The 15,581-nt window shown below is 43.4% G+C and overlaps 1 long non-coding RNA gene across 1 annotated transcript in view; it reads right to left on the bottom strand.

Annotated features, from left to right (window-relative positions):
• Positions 1-536: 536 nt before the first annotated feature.
• Positions 537-15,581, bottom strand: part of LOC112543815 (uncharacterized) — a 47,499-nt gene continuing 32,454 nt past the window's right edge. Inside the window, exon 3 of the long non-coding RNA XR_016350612.1 lies at positions 537-8,074. This is a non-coding gene — a long non-coding RNA (uncharacterized LOC112543815). The remainder of the gene's footprint in view (positions 8,075-15,581) is intronic.

The following is a 15,581-nucleotide window of genomic DNA, read 5'->3' as shown; positions in this document are numbered from 1 at the left end:
GAAATAGAAGCTAGCTGGCTCTCAGCTAACTCTGTAGAACAAACTCATTCTCTCTCTGTAAGTGGTCTAAATGCCACTACATGGAAGAATGAACCACACCCCATTGATGTGTGGGTTACTTAGACCCTCCTGGAGTGCTCTGAATGGTATCTACCATATGCTGCTATTGTCCTCGTGGGTTGCTGTATGCCCCTACTGTGTGTCATGATTACTCTCATAGTTAAGGGCTCAAACTTCAGTCAGATGCAGTGCTGTTCAAAGAGGAGCAATATTTTCTTGCAAAATATTTTTTAAAATTAGAAATTTCCTTTAGAATCTCCATCTTCAAGCCACCTGCATGTCTTGGCATGTTACCAAAACCTTGCAGAAGAAATAAGCTAGACTGAACACTCTGCTTTGGCTTGCAAGTTAAACTACAGCAACATGCGCTCTATACTGCAATGCTTCTCCTCTGTTCCAAGAGCAGAAGATGCTGGAGAAAGGAGCACAGATTTCAATCCTTCTTAGATTAGTTCTTCTTTGTGCATATAGTCTGGATGCTTACAGGATCAAGCCAATAATGAATACATCTCTAAACTGTTGATTAAGCAAAACTAGGATGTTGGGATAGGAAAGCAAAGCTTGTATGTAGGAACCCAGCAATAAAGTATCTAAAGGCTCTATCATAAATGTACAGGACTGATAAATAGGGTATTGTCATATTGGTCACTTGGATGTGAGAGGGATAAGGTGAGTGAGGTAATACATTTTATTGGGCCAGTTTCTGTTGGTGGAAGATACAAGATTTTGAGCTATGCAGCGCTCTTCTTGAGGTCTGAGGAAGGAAGCAGAGAGTCTGAACTAATTATAAGTTAGGAAAGATTGGTAAGCAGAAGAGATAGCATGTTGGAGGTGGTTATTTGAAGTGGGCAATTGAGGGTAGATGGTTATGCACAGTTAGAAGGGGACAGTTAAAGGTAGCAAGCAGTGTGATGTGCTAAAATGTTGTAATGAACCATAAAACCAGTTTCCCTCTCAAATCTATGTGGTTGGTATCTAGCAGACTTACAAATTTGAGTTTCTAGGTTCACTTTTTGAAAGCATGTTTTCCAGGTTTCCCTTAAAAATGTGTATTGAAAGACCAGACATGGAATAATTGATTTGTGAAAAGGGTTCAGCCACAGGCGATAGGGTGTTTTAATCTTTTAACATTTTTCTGTGTGAGATCATTTGAGTTCAGAGTGATTGTCTGGGCTTCACCCAAACAGTTGTTACTGGAGTTTTCAAACTCTGGATGAGGTATACCATGTGTTAAGATACATATCTGAAAGACACAGATCCTAAGAGTTGTGTTTATTGGTGTATTCATCATAGTTGTCAGATTGTAACATTAGCAATCCCCAGTTGTCAGCAGGCGGGATTGAATTTAGGGCTTCTGTAGCTTTTAGCCCTCTGCCATATGGGCTAAAAGCCACATCGCATAGCCAAGGCTGTAGAGATTAATGATTCTACTAAGTGGTTTCGGTGCCACTAGAGAGGACAGAACACCATACCTAGGAGATGAGTGGCTTACAAGGACACAATCCATTCCACAACATACCAGTGGTAATAGGTCAAGATGTGGAACATTATGGCTACATCTAGACTGGCATGATTTTCCGCAAATTCTTTTGAGGGAAAAGTTTTTCCGTTAAAAGCATTTGTCGAAAAGAGCATCTAGATTGGCACGGACGCTTTTGCGCAAAATCACTTTTTGCGGAAAAGTGTCTGTGCCAATCTAGACGCAGTTTTGCGCAAGAAAGCCCCGATCGCCATTTTCACCATCGGGGCTTTTTCGTGCAAAACGGTTCTCAGCTGTCTACACTGGCCCTCTTGTGCAAAAGCATTTGCGCAAAAGGGCTTTTTCCCGAATGGGAGAGTCATTGTATTTGTGGAAGAACACTGACAATCTTACAGTAGATTGTCAGTGTTTTTGCACAAATTCAAAGCGGCCAGTGTAGACAGCTGGCAAGTTTTTCTGCAAAAGCACCTGCTTTTGCAGAAAAACTTGCCAGTCTAGATGCAGCCAATGCGTTTGGGAACTGGTGAATTAGCGCAGACAGAGCAGGACAGGTCTAATGTGATTTAGTCTTCAACAGAAGTCTGGATGACATGGGCACAGAACATATGTAGGAAGGCAAAGGCTGCAATCATCAACCCTCGCTGAAAATTGCAGAGTCAGCCATGCTGAGTGAATCCTTTTTTTGCTGGCAATATTTTTTTTAGATGATAAAAAGCTGACCCAAGTGTTGCTGCCATATGCTGAGCAAAAGAATGCAGAGGATCAAAAATAACCACAAGACATTCAAGATTTGAGTAACAATCCATATTCCTCTCATCAAACTGCAGACTCAAGCATCTTATGCTTTCTCTGTGTCAAGGAGCAACTCTGTGTGAGCTGGATTCATCCCTAGCTAATTTCATGACATGCTGGACTGACTTCCCAACAAATCTTGGCCCTTAATCCTACATGTACATATGTGCTGAACATTGTTACCAAGGACAGACCCACCATGGATCATATTAGAACTACTCATGCAAGTAAAATTAAGAGCATGAGAAAGCATTTGCAAAATTGAGACCTTAGAAAGCACAAACTGCCATGCCTGTGGAGGAGGGAAAAATAGGCAGTATAGCATTATAACTTCAGATTGAGTTACCTATTACTTTTGTAGACCACCATCTTGATGAGTTATTAATCATGTTTATTACACTACTGCTAAAGGGCAGTAGTGTCCCAATGAGCTATGCACTGCACAAACAATAGTAAGAAGTCCCTCCCCTGAATAGCTTACCATCTAGTCACAAATGACACATTTTGGGGGAGGGGAACAGCGCCCAGTGTGAACCATGTGAGTCAGTTCAACTCCACAACTTTATGGGTGTGGCTTTAGCTGAAAAGGGCTCAGCTAAATGGAAAGGAAGGGGACAGGACTGTGGGTGGAAAGAGCAGGACACCGTAAACAGAGCTGGTGTGGAGTGAAGCTGAGGTGAATGACGGGGGAGTGGAAGGGCTGGAGCCAATCAGCACAGGACAATGAAAACCCATTCAAAAGTGTAGAAGTTTCTCTGAATGTCCCAAAGTCCATGTTCTGGCTGCTTCTGCCCCTACCCAGTGGAGTCACTGACTGGCTCCTCTGCAGTCTTCTCTCCCAAGTCATACGGCAAGTGGAAGGGATAGGTGCCTCTATCGCATCCTCAGGGTTCCCAGAGGCAGTTGCTTCAGAAATACCACTTTCCTCTTACAGCACTACTGGGGAGCATATTTAAAACACTGGCATTTGAACCATCCTAGCACTTGTACCTGCTAAGCAGGTTTTTCCAAAGAATTTCAACATGAGAGCAGGGCTTTGTTGAAATGAGTATATAAGGGAAGGTAGCACTTGAGAATATGCTGTAGGTAAAGCTTGCTGTAATGAGCCCACGGCTACCACTCCATTTCAGAATCTGCTGAACATAAGGGAACAAGCAGATGAACTAGAGTCAAAAGCCCAGGCCTCAGCATACCTTTTTTGAGGAGTTCAAAAAAAAAAAAAAAAAAGGTCCTGGATTTGTAATTGCAGTTTGCAAACAGCCCCTCTTCTTCGTGACACGCAGCACCAAATCACCACATCCCACCCCTGAACTTTTAGAAATCCTTATCCAAATATGAATATTTTCATTTTAGCTTATGTCTAATAATAATTAGAGATGGTAAGAGCCAAACATCCACATTCCAAACCCAGTTCTCTCCCTCTACTTTTCCAGTAGCTACATTTAAATTTCACAGCCTGCCCCTTTCTATTTAAAGATCCCTAGCCAGAACCCTGGGTCTGAAAGTCTCTTTCTTTGAGAAAATTCAGATCTGGAACTGGATACAAACTTGGCAGATCAACCCCATCTCTGGCAATACCTGAGTCTATTAGAACTTCAAAGCATGTACACAATAAGTAGAATCAATCTGCTGGTAAACTTATTGGATGAACTGTAATTCCATTCTGCACAGAAGCTTCCATTCTGCACCTTCTCTTCCATTCTGCACAGAAGCTTTTTTAGCTTCATAGGGGCTAAAAAGGTTTTCTTCCTCCCCTGTAGCATAGCCCAACTGGCTAAGTGAACTATAGTGGAGAGAAATTTGTCTTCCTCTGAAGGAAAGAATTCGCACTTCCACAGGCAAGGTACAAGATTTGATGGACAAAAGGTCTAATCCAGGATGTCAAATCCTATCTTCCAAACAAGTATGCAAAAAAGGATACAACTGAACAATATCACCCTTACTGCTACAACTTCTCTGAACCTAAGGCTTTTATGGGAAAAGGAAAGAGTGAAAATTACAGCTGTGACTACAGCTAAGCATGGAGACTAGCACAGACTCTGATGACAAAACTGATCTCCAAAGACAAGAGGAGGGGATCTAATATTTTACAGAACAGAGTAGAAGACTGGAGAAACTAAGAACACAGCAAAAATACAATATTACTATTGCTTTCCTAGGAAGATGAAGGCAAACAACTAATAGTTTTCAGAAATGTGCATTTGCTATGGGCTTTAAAAAAAATTGGTCTGAAGTGTCGTTACTCCCAGACCCTTATGGGTCTTCGTATCAGTGTCCAAAAGGGCCACCGTATATTTTTGAGGATGAATAATCATCAGAAAACAAAATAACTTAAGGAGGTTGCAGGGACATTGCCACATGTGGAATATAAAGACATGCTTATACTTTTCCCCCAGCACTCTTCCTTGGTTTTAGTACAGGAATGCAGGATTTACAATGAAGAAACTTCATAAAATGGATATTTAATTTGCACCAATGTGTCTTGTAAAGGTCAAGGATTTTCAGGGTGAAATCCAAATACTTTCTAGTTATCAGAGGAGCTCTCTGGAGTTTCTGCTGCCCTTTATGTAAATATATTTAATGGGACTATATTTATAAGTAGAATGACAGTGCTGCTGCTTCTTAGAGGCCAGTAATTGTTGATCTAGAATTACTAACACTCATTTGAATTCTTTCTTGCTTTTCTATGAGGTATCTTTTTCCTAGACATAACTACTGTATTTTAACTTTGCTGGACCATAATAGTAGGAAGTTTTTTTCTTCTTAGGAGGCTAGGTCAACATTAAAGCACAGATACTCTTTAATCTTGTGCTGAGATGGTAGGACTGTTGGTCAGTGCCAGGTGTTTTGTTTTTGAATACAGTTGAAACCCACCCCTAGAAGGAGTAGAATACGGTTTATAACAGTGTATCCCCAAAAGAGGTCTCACCTTTAGCGGTAACTGACATTCTTTGAGATGAGCGTCCCTGTGGGTGCTCCAAAGCAGGTGTTTGTACGTCCCAGCACCGCAGACTGGATTATTCACTGCAGTGCCTGTGGGGCTATGCATGCACAGAGAGCAGGGTATGGGGGTGCCGCATGGCATGACTGTGCATGCACAGCCACTCTCTTCTCAGTTTTTTCTCTGCCTGGAAACCAGCCTGTTAATAAGGTCTCCAAAATAGAGAGGAAGAAAAGAGGGCAGTGGGGTACCCACAAGGATGCTCATCTTGAAGAACATCGGTTACTGCTAATGACAAGTAACTTCCTCTTCGAGAGAGAGAGATGTCCTGTGGGTGCTCTACAGCAGGTGACTGCAAAGCATTGTCCTATGGAGGTAGGGACTTCAGATCAGATAAGTAAGCGGTGGATAGTACAATCTTGCCCAGTCTGGTGGAACAGAGGACCCTGTGAAAGTGCACAGTGCTTGCCAAAAGTTTGGTCTGAAGTCCATGTGGGAGCACCACATATATTCTCGATATATCCATCAAGGATGGGGACCTCGCGGAGGTAGGCAACTGACGTGGCAACTGCCCTGGTAGAATGGGCATGAATTGAGGTAGGTGATGGCAATTGGTTATGGTGGTAACATATTTTGATGCAGTCTGAGATCCAGTGTGATAACCTTTGAGATTATATATGCTGTCCCTTATTGCGTTCCGCAATAGAGATAAAGAGTTTGGGGTGAAGCTCTGAAAGGCCTTGTTCTATGGAGGTAAAAGGAAAGTGTTCTGCGTACCTCAAGGGTATGTATTTGTGCTTTGAAGGTATTGGCATGAGGCTTGGGAAAAAATTCAGGTAGGTGAATAATCTGGTTGCTGTAAAAGGATGAACGGACCTTGGGGAGGTACGTGGGGTGGGTGCACAGAGACACCTTCTCTTTGAAGATCATATATGGAGACTCTACCATTTGGGCAGCCTTCTCCCCTACTTGGCGGACTGATGTTATAGCCACAAGGAATGCAGTTTTTAGAGATAGGTGGAGGAGTGAGCATGTGGCCATAGGTTCAAACGGAGATTTTGTATGGGTGTTTAGCTCCAAGTGTAAGTGCTATGATTGATGGGGTGTGGTTGCGTCAGGGTATAGCACTTTTAGGAAGTATTTTGTCATTGGATGTGCAAAGATTGTAGTGTCATCAATTTTTCTATGGAATGTTGAGAAAGCCACCAAGTATACTTTTATGGAGCTGATAGAGAGGTGTGACTGTTTAAGGTGAGATAAGTAATCCAATATCACAAGTTACGGGGCAGTCTCCAGAGAAATGTTCCTTGAGGTTGCCCAATGAACAAACCATGACCATTTGTCACTATATGTCTTTCGAGCTGAAGGAGTTCTACCATGTAGAAGAACGTTCTATACCTGAGTTGAGCATGATAGCTCTATCCCTGAGAGCCATCTAGGTACCAAGCTTTCAGGTGCAGTGTAAGGAACTGTGGGTGTGGAGTCTGGAACCCCGATTGGAATAGGATCCTTGGGTTGCATGGGGACATAGAGCCATTTTGTTCAGGAAGGAGAACCACTCCTGCTGAGGCCTGCATGGGGCTACGAGAATGATCCTCGCCCTGTCCCCGCTTATCTTGAGAATTGCCCTGTTGAGGAGGGGAATCAGAGAGAAGACATATAATAGGTGATGATTTCACTTGAGAATGAGAGCATCTCCGAGGGAGCCTTTGCCAATGCCGGCTCTGGAGCAATAAAGGAGACACTTTTTGTTTGACTTTGTGGCGAAAGGTCTATCAGAGGGAATCCCCATTGCTTGAAGACTGTGGTGAGAACCCTGAGATCTATCTGCCACTCAGGTTCCTGTGGTAGGGTTCTGTTTATTGCATTGGTGGTGGTATTTAAGGCCCCAGGAAGGTGACATGCGCTCATGGTGATAGTGTGGGTGAGACACCAGTTCCACAGGACAATAGCCTGCGTGCATAAGGCATGGGAACGGGCACCACCTTGCCTGTTTATATAAAACATACAGGCGATGTTGTCAGTGTATACTCTGACTTTCCAGATATCTCTGGTAAGAAGAGTTGGCAAGCAAGCCATACGGCTCTGAGTTCAGGGACACTGATGTGGAGAGCCTGTTCTGTTGGTGGCCATAGGGCCTGAGTTGTGGAGTCCCTCATGTGAGCCCCCGTCCAGTGAGGGAAGTGTCTATGGTCATTTCTGCAGCAGGTTCTCGTGCTTGAAATGGGATACCAATGCATAGATTCTCTGTTTTTTGTCCACCATAGTATTGCACTTTTTACTGTCAAAGGAATAGACAGGATTATAGTGAGAGGGTAAAGTTTTGGCTTGTAGACTGTCCTGAGTCATCACATAAAGCGACGTGTGTTTAGCACTATCGGGTTGCATGATGCCATATTGCGAAATAGCTGAAGGCAGTCATGTGCTGTGACTCATGGCATTAGGCACAGCTTGAGAACCAAGTCACGGATTTTTAAGAACTTGTCTTGTGGTAGAGGGGCTATGGCGGTTTTTGAATCGCGCTATGCCCCAATGAATTGTATGGATTGCTTAGGTGTAAGCACTCACTTTGTCTCGTTTATTAACAGGCCCAGGGAGTGGAAGCATACCTCGACCAGGTAAGTGCTTTGACGAGAATCATGCTCGGTTCTTGCCTTGATGAGGCAATCGTTGAGATAAGGATAGATAATGATGCCTTGCTTCCTCAAGTGGGTAGTGGCCACTGCAAGCATTTTGGAAAAAAACTCTCAGTGCCGTGGAGAGTCCAAAAGGTATGATGATATACTGGTAGTGCTGGGTACCTAGGGTGAAGCAGAGAAAACACCTATGAGCAAGGTGAATAGTAACATGGAAGTAGGTGTCCTGAAAGTTGAGAGATGAAAACCAATCATCCAGCTCCAGAGAGGGAATAATGATCGTGAACATTACCATCTTAAATTTTTGCCTCTTTACAAATTTGTTGAGGGCTCTGAGAACCAAAATCGGGCACCATCCTCCATTCTTTTTCTGTGTGAGGAAATAGTGCAAGTAAAAACCACTCCCTTGATATTAGTGTGGGACCACTTCTATAGCACCTAATTGGAGGAGATGATTGACCTCCTGTCTTAAGATGGCCTTGTGAGAATGGTCCCTGAAGAGGGGACAAGGTAGAGCAATGGGAGGGAGGGATAGAGAGAAAAGGAATGGTGTATTCTGAGAGGATTGTTTGTAGCACCCACTTATTGGATGTTATGCTCTGCCAGTTGTTATAACAGCATTTGAAGCTCGATGACCCCAGCATTGTTGACAGGGAACAGAAACAGCAGTAAAGAGGGAGAAACAATTTGGAGAAAAAATGGGTGTTGGGTTTTTTTGGTTTTTAATTTAAGATGATGAACTTGGATAAGGCGTAAGATAAACGAAAAGGAAATAACCAAAATACAACTACTTATCTAAAGATGTAACAAAGAGAGAAGAGCACTACTCAGCTCAATCTTAAACCAGGGATGGTAAAAAGTAACTGAAGGGAGAGTGATCAGGCCACGCATGTGCAGCCCCCAGGCACTGCTGTGAAGAATCCAGTCTGTGATGCTGGGACGTACTAATACCTGCTCTGGGGCACCCACAGGGATGTCTCTCGAAGAAGAGAAAATTAAGTCCATGTTTAAAATGTTAAAAAACACCTAAATTCCATTTTCAAAAGTAACATGAGCCTAAACCCTGTGGGTTTTCGATAGGCCTGCCAACGAGGGGGGTGGCTAAGGGGGCAGTTGCCCCAGGGCCCAAAAATTTAAAGGAACCTGGGGCCCCCAGTTTCCACTGCCATTAGCCCCAGGCCCTTTAAATTGCCACCAGAGGGCCACAGGGCACACTCCGCTCTGAAGGCTGGTGAGGGCACACCGCACTCCATACAGTGCAGAGGGCTGGCTGCTCCCGGCTCTCCCCCTTCTGCCCAAGGCACCACCCTTTCCAGGAGTGCAATGCTGTCCCACTCCCCCGCCATGCCCAGGGGCCCAGGAAAGCTACCCCGGTTTGCAATGAGACTTAAGCTTCTAAGTCACTTAGGTGAATCTGACAATTTGACCCCAGATCCTTAGCCAGTGTAAATCACTGCAGCTCTGGTGACATGAATGGCCCTTAATTTTTTAAACTGAAATTGAGAAATTATAAAACTTGCCTATTGCAGTACAAGTTTCAGGAGACCTACACTCTGGAGCTGCAGGTGTTTCTTTGTTTTTTCAGCTGCAGTTTCCTCCTCACTGTGATGCTCAGGCACTTTTGGCGGATTTTGCTGTGTGTGTTTTCCAATTGTCACACTAGTAGCCTGTAACTTAGCAACCCCTGTCTGTCAGGATGGGTGAGGGAGACTAGGAAGGAGCCCTTTGTGACATGACAGAGAAAGCAGGCCTTCACCCGTCTCTATTTAGTAGGTGCCAATAAGCATGCTTTGAAATGACACTGCAAACACATTTTCTTTTTCTAACTTAGCCGAGATTCTTAACCACATGCCGATTTCAGAAGTGCTTTTGGATTTTTTTTTTCCTGAGCCATTTTGGGATTTCCAGAGAATGAAAATGAATCTGCAGTTTTGTAACAGCTGCAAAACATAACTATCTTCTTCTCTTCCCTCGCCACCTTCACTTCCACATTTCCTTTTAACTCTCCCTTAGTTCCAAAGTAACTAAGTGAACTTGTGTCAACACCTAAAATAAATTCAAGTTTGGGTGATGTAAATGTAATCCCAAAAGGAACATTTCTCAGAAAACACGGACGGTGCTAATAGATGTATGCACATGACCTCAACTTAATATCAGATGTCCTGATACCATTAGGACCATCCCAATGTTAGAGGTTTTACACTATACAACAAAACCCCACCTACCCAAAGGCTAAAAGTGCTTACTTAAACAAAAATTATAGGCCCCAGGCCAACAGAGCACGTAAACACTTGATTAATTTTAAGCACACAAGCATGTACATAGCTCCATTTACTTGAATATTTATGCATCCTCTTTGCTTTTCTATGCAACTTTAGTGTGAGTACTTAAGTAACAATGTGCTTAAATTCTTTCCTGTATAGCAAGAAAAGTGAAGGAAGACATGTATATAACTCAAATATTTATCCTGTGTCTTTATAATACTTTGAAAATGCTGGAAGTGCTCTAAGAGTTGTTATAATAGTTATTAATTTATAAGTCTCCATATTTAGCAGCTGATTGCAAAACTGGGAAATGGAGAGGCTGTGGAATAAATGGGAAATCAGTAAAAGGACTTCAGACAGGTAACATTGTCTTAATCAGGCACTGGAGGTCAGCTTTCAAAACCATGGGCCAGCTGCTTACCTCAGTTACCCAAATAAGCGTAAATCTGTAGTAACCCCACTGAAATCAGTGAACTCCGGATTCATGCATGTGTAATTCTGGTCCTTGAAGTGTATTGTTTGTACTTTTCTCTAATAAAACCTGAAGAAGCACAAATCCTTTATATTGAGTGTTACAAATATCCAAAATAATGCTTTAAAAAAGATTCCTGGCATAGAAACTAGATATAGTACACCAGAATTCTAGTCTTCTTTACTTTGAATGTTCAGCCAGTAATGGTCTCCAATTATTCTACCATTTTTTTTTTTTATCTGAAGGATTCCTTTTGCAGAAGCCATTCTCAGTTGTGAAGCTTCTTATAGAATGTTCATAAGCTCCTATGGGAAATAAAGTAAAAGAACATTCTGGAAAAAGAAAGGGAAAAAAGAGGAAAGCAATTTTTTTCTTACAATATATGTCACCATTTTATTCTAATCTACAGAGGCACTCTCAGCATGATATGATGTCATAACATTCATTTAAGGTGAGAGAGCACCCCCATGAGGCTCAATGTTGAACTGCTACAAAGATGTCAGTAACGTCTCTGTGGGAGTATAAAGTTAGGTCAGAATAAAGAAAAACCTAATGAGTCGGTTCTGGCACATCTTAAACAGAAACTCATTTTGTGTGAATAACAGCACCTTCTGGGGAAAACAGAAAAAGGTTGGGGGGAGTGTTAACATAAAGTGAAACATTTCATGTATTCTACACGTTACATGAACAATGAATTAATTAATATGCTTTGTGTGTTTCTAATCCTTATTAGAAACAGGGGATAGCTCCTTAATGGTTAATGCTGTGCTGGATCTGTCACTAGTATGAAGTTTCTGTACTGTATATCAGAATGGATAGTTAACCCAAGGGTTCTGACTGGATAACAGAGCTTGCCCATCTAGGGAAAGAGGAAGAAGGTCACATTCTATTAGATGTTTACTTTAAATACATCTGAAGTGCTAGTACTTATGACTACACTGCAATTAGGAAGCATGGTTCACCACAGCTGGCCGGAGTGAGCTGTCTCAGGCTTGTGGGCCTGAGCCTGTGCAGCTGTGTAGATGTTTGGGCTTAGGATGGAACCTGAATTTGGAGATCCTGCAAGGGGGGGGAGGCCTCAGAGCCTGAGCTCCTACCTGAGCACAAAAGTCTGTACTGTTACTTTTGGCCCTGCCCTGACCTAAGCTCTGAGACTGGATGGTGTGGGTATTTTATCACAGGGTATGTCTAGACTATGGAGTTTTTCTGGGATACCAAAGGTATCCCGGAAAAACTCCATCACATCCAGGGAACACGTTTAGAACATAAGAACATAAGAACGGCCGTACTGGGTCATACCAAAGGTCCATCTAGCCCAGTAGCCTGTCTGCCGACAGTGGCCAGCACCAGGTGCCCCAGAGAGGGTGGACCGAAGACAACGATCAAGCAATTTGTCTCTTGCCATCCCTCTCCAGCCTCTGACAAACAGAGGCCATGGACACCATTTTATCCCCTGGCTAATAGCCCTTTATGGACCTAACCTCCATGAAATTATCTAGCGTCTCTTTAAACTCTATTATAGTCCTAGCCTTCACAGCCTCCTCTGGCAAGGAGTTCCACAGGTTGACTAAACGCTGTGAGAAGAAGAACTTTCTTTTATTAGTTTTAAACCTGCTACCCATTAATTTCATTTGGTGTCCTCTAGTTCTTCTATTTAGGGAACTAATAAATAACTTTTCTTTATCGGCCCTCTCCACACCACTCATGATTTTACAGACCTCTATCATATCCCCCCTCAGTCTCCTCTTTTCTAAACTGAAAAGTCCCAGTCGCTTTAACCTCTCCTCATATGGGACCCGTTCCAAACCCCTAATCATTTTAGTTGCCCTTTTCTGAACCCTTTCCAAGGCCAAAATATCTTTTCCACTTTTTTTTTTTGTGGAAGAGCAAATGTGCTCTTTCGGGGAGCTCTGTATACCTCGTTCTACGAGGAAGAAGGGATCTCCCAAAAGAGGGAGAGTTTCTGAAATTTGGCCTAGTGTAGATGGGCCACATTTAGGAAAAGCCTCTTCTGAAAAAAAATCGGAAAAAGGTACACAAAATGTGGAGCGCATTTTGCATACCTTTTCCCCCAAAAAAGGTGTAGTGAAGACCTAGACGTAGTGTCTACTCACCATAAGAGATAATGACAAAGCAAGTAGCCTAGTGGTTCTAGCCCACTCTGCTTGGAGGACACCAGAACTGGATGGTGCTTCACCTGGAATTGCTCTCAGTGGGAATGAGTGAACTATAAGGAGCTATGAAACAGAGAACAGAGCTGAGATTTGGCCTATTTAGGGAGACAATATGGGTGAGGTAATATCGTTTATTGGACCAGCTTCTGCTGGAGAAAGAAGCTCTTGAGTGACACACAGCTCTTCTTCGGGTCTGGGAAACGTACTCAGAGGTCACCGCTAAAAACAAGGTGGAGCTGATTACTTAGCATAAAGAGTTAACACATATTCTAAGACCAGATCTACACTGGTGGAGAAAATAGATGCAAGATACACAACTTCGGCTATGTAAAATGCATAGCTGGAGTTGACATACCTGGCACTGATTTTCTGGTGCAGCCCCATAGAGGGAGGTTGACAGAAGAAAAGTTTCTGTTGACTTCCCTTAATCATTGTGACATCAAGAGTACCTGCGCTGATTGGGGCACACTTAACATTCAATTGAGTGGGTCTTTACTAAACCCAGTAAATCAAAACCCAGAGGACTGATCAACAGACCGTCGATCCTCCAGCACAGTTCAAGATGAAGTGGTCAATTAACATGTTTGCACTCACAGGAAAAAAAATGGGAAGGGATAGAGGGTTACATATTGCTGTAATAAGCCATACATCCAGCATCGTTATTAAGACCATAATTTTTAGTATCTAACAAAGTTGACCTCAACTCCCAGGTCATTTTTTGAAGGTGCTGTGCATGTTTCCTTTGAGAACAAGGACTGAGAGGTTAGAGATAGCATGATCATTTTATGAAAAGTGTGAGGCAGTGTTTTTGTCCTCTAATTTTTCTAATGTGTCTATTTATTCAAGAGCGGGGTGGGCAAGACATAACCCATGGACCAGATCTAGCCTGCCAAACTGTTTGATGTGGCCTGCAGCCCATCCTACAGTGCCCCCACTTCCATGACAATCGAGACATAGGGGCAGGGGAGCACGAGAAATCTCTTGCCCTCACCAAGGGTGGACAATTCCTTCTAGGCATCCAGCACCCTAGCTGGACAGGGTGGCGGGGGAGAGATCTCATGTACTCCCTCACCCCCAGCCCAATTGGGACCTGGGGGTGGGGGATCGCAAGAAGCCTCCTCCCTCCGCCAGAGGCACGTGGCAGCAGAAGGAACCACCAGTTGGTTGGTTCCCTCTGGGCACCACGCACAAAGGGCAGGGATAGGGAGATCTCCCATATTCCTCCGCCCCACAGGAGAGTGTGTAATCTCCTCCCTCCCACATGTGGTGACTAGAGAGAACTGCCCCTTCTGCCTGAGGCTCTGGCCCTTCCACCTAAGACGCCGCTCCTTCCGGGGCTGGCCCCTGACCACACCCACATTGGTGAAGTGGCCCCTCCTACAAAAATTATTGCCCACCCCTGTTCAAGAGCATAGTGATGTCTGGTTTCACCCACATAGTTGTTGTTTGGACTTTCATTGTACTAGATGAGGTGTGTGTTGTGACAGATATGCATTCAACCTTTGGATTTTGAGAGGTGTATTGTGGGAGATATTGATTATTGTTAGCAATGGAGATATGTCTGCAGGCTTTGCAACTGTTATAGGAGGGCCTGATGCTTGATTTGGTGGGCCCTGGTCTGTTAAGAGCTTAATTGTCATGATGATCTTGATAATGGTGGGGAACTGTTTGAAGGCCAGAAGAGGGTTTTCAGGAAAAATATTTTTCAGGATGTATGGTCCCGAATGAGTAATGTTTAATACTCTGCCTGGGTTCTAGTGGGGTATGGTAGGTGACAACTAGGGGTGTGCAGTAAAAAGGTTTATTTTCTGTATTAAAGCAGTTTCTCTCCAGATATTCAGGTGGGCTGTTTCATGATGTGATCTCTAGTGGAGTATCTTGTGTGTGTGAAGGTGGTTCTAAGGGTATTAAGGCATGTATTCTAGTCTCTTTCCTCAGAGCATATTCTGTGTTATCTGAGTCACTGGCTATAGATAACAGAGTTCTTAGTTTGTGGTTATTGAATCTATGAACGTGAGAGGGATGACCAATAGGTTTCTTGTATATAGTTGACTATGGGATTCTATTGCTGAAGTTGATCATGGTATCCAGGAAGTTGATGCTGGTGTGTGACTGGTGCAATAAGCTAGAGGTGTCAGCACTTTATTTATCTACATGTCTGCAGCTCCCATTGGCCATGGATCACCATTCCAATCCAATAGGAGCTGCAGGAAGCGGTGTCCCAGTCTGCACTACTTCCCGGGGCTCTCATTGACCGGGAATGACAATCTGAGGCCAATGTGAGCGGCAAGCAGCCATATCGATGGACGTGCAGGTAAATAAAGCACAGATGGCTTATCAGGGGTTAACCATGGGCATCTTGCCGATAGACCACTTATTGCCCACCCTTGTTCTAGAAAGAGTTTGGTGGATGGGTGGTAGTTGTTGAGTTGTGGTGGAAATTCATATGGGAGTATAGGTCATTAGTCCAGAGGATAAAAATATGACTGATATCTCAGATATATCAATAGTTTTGAGTTGCATTTGTCCCAAGATTCGTCCTTGAGGTGGCCCATGAAGAGGATGGCATACTGAAAGCCATCCTAGTACCCATGACTGTTCCTATAGGTCAGACAAAGTACTTGCTGTTGAATGTAAATTGTTTATGGATGAGGATGAAATGCACAAGTTTGGCAATATGTTTGGGGGTGCATATCTCAGTGTTGTCCATTGTCTTGTAGACATGAGGCAGGCAGCAATGCTTTCATGTTTAGGGATATTGG

The sequence above is a fragment of the Pelodiscus sinensis genome, chromosome 13 (assembly GCF_052426305.1).
Source record: "Pelodiscus sinensis isolate ZL-2025 chromosome 13, ASM5242630v1, whole genome shotgun sequence".
NCBI classification, from domain to species: Eukaryota; Metazoa; Chordata; order Testudines; family Trionychidae; genus Pelodiscus; species Pelodiscus sinensis.
This window is presented reverse-complemented; position numbering and strand designations above follow the sequence as displayed.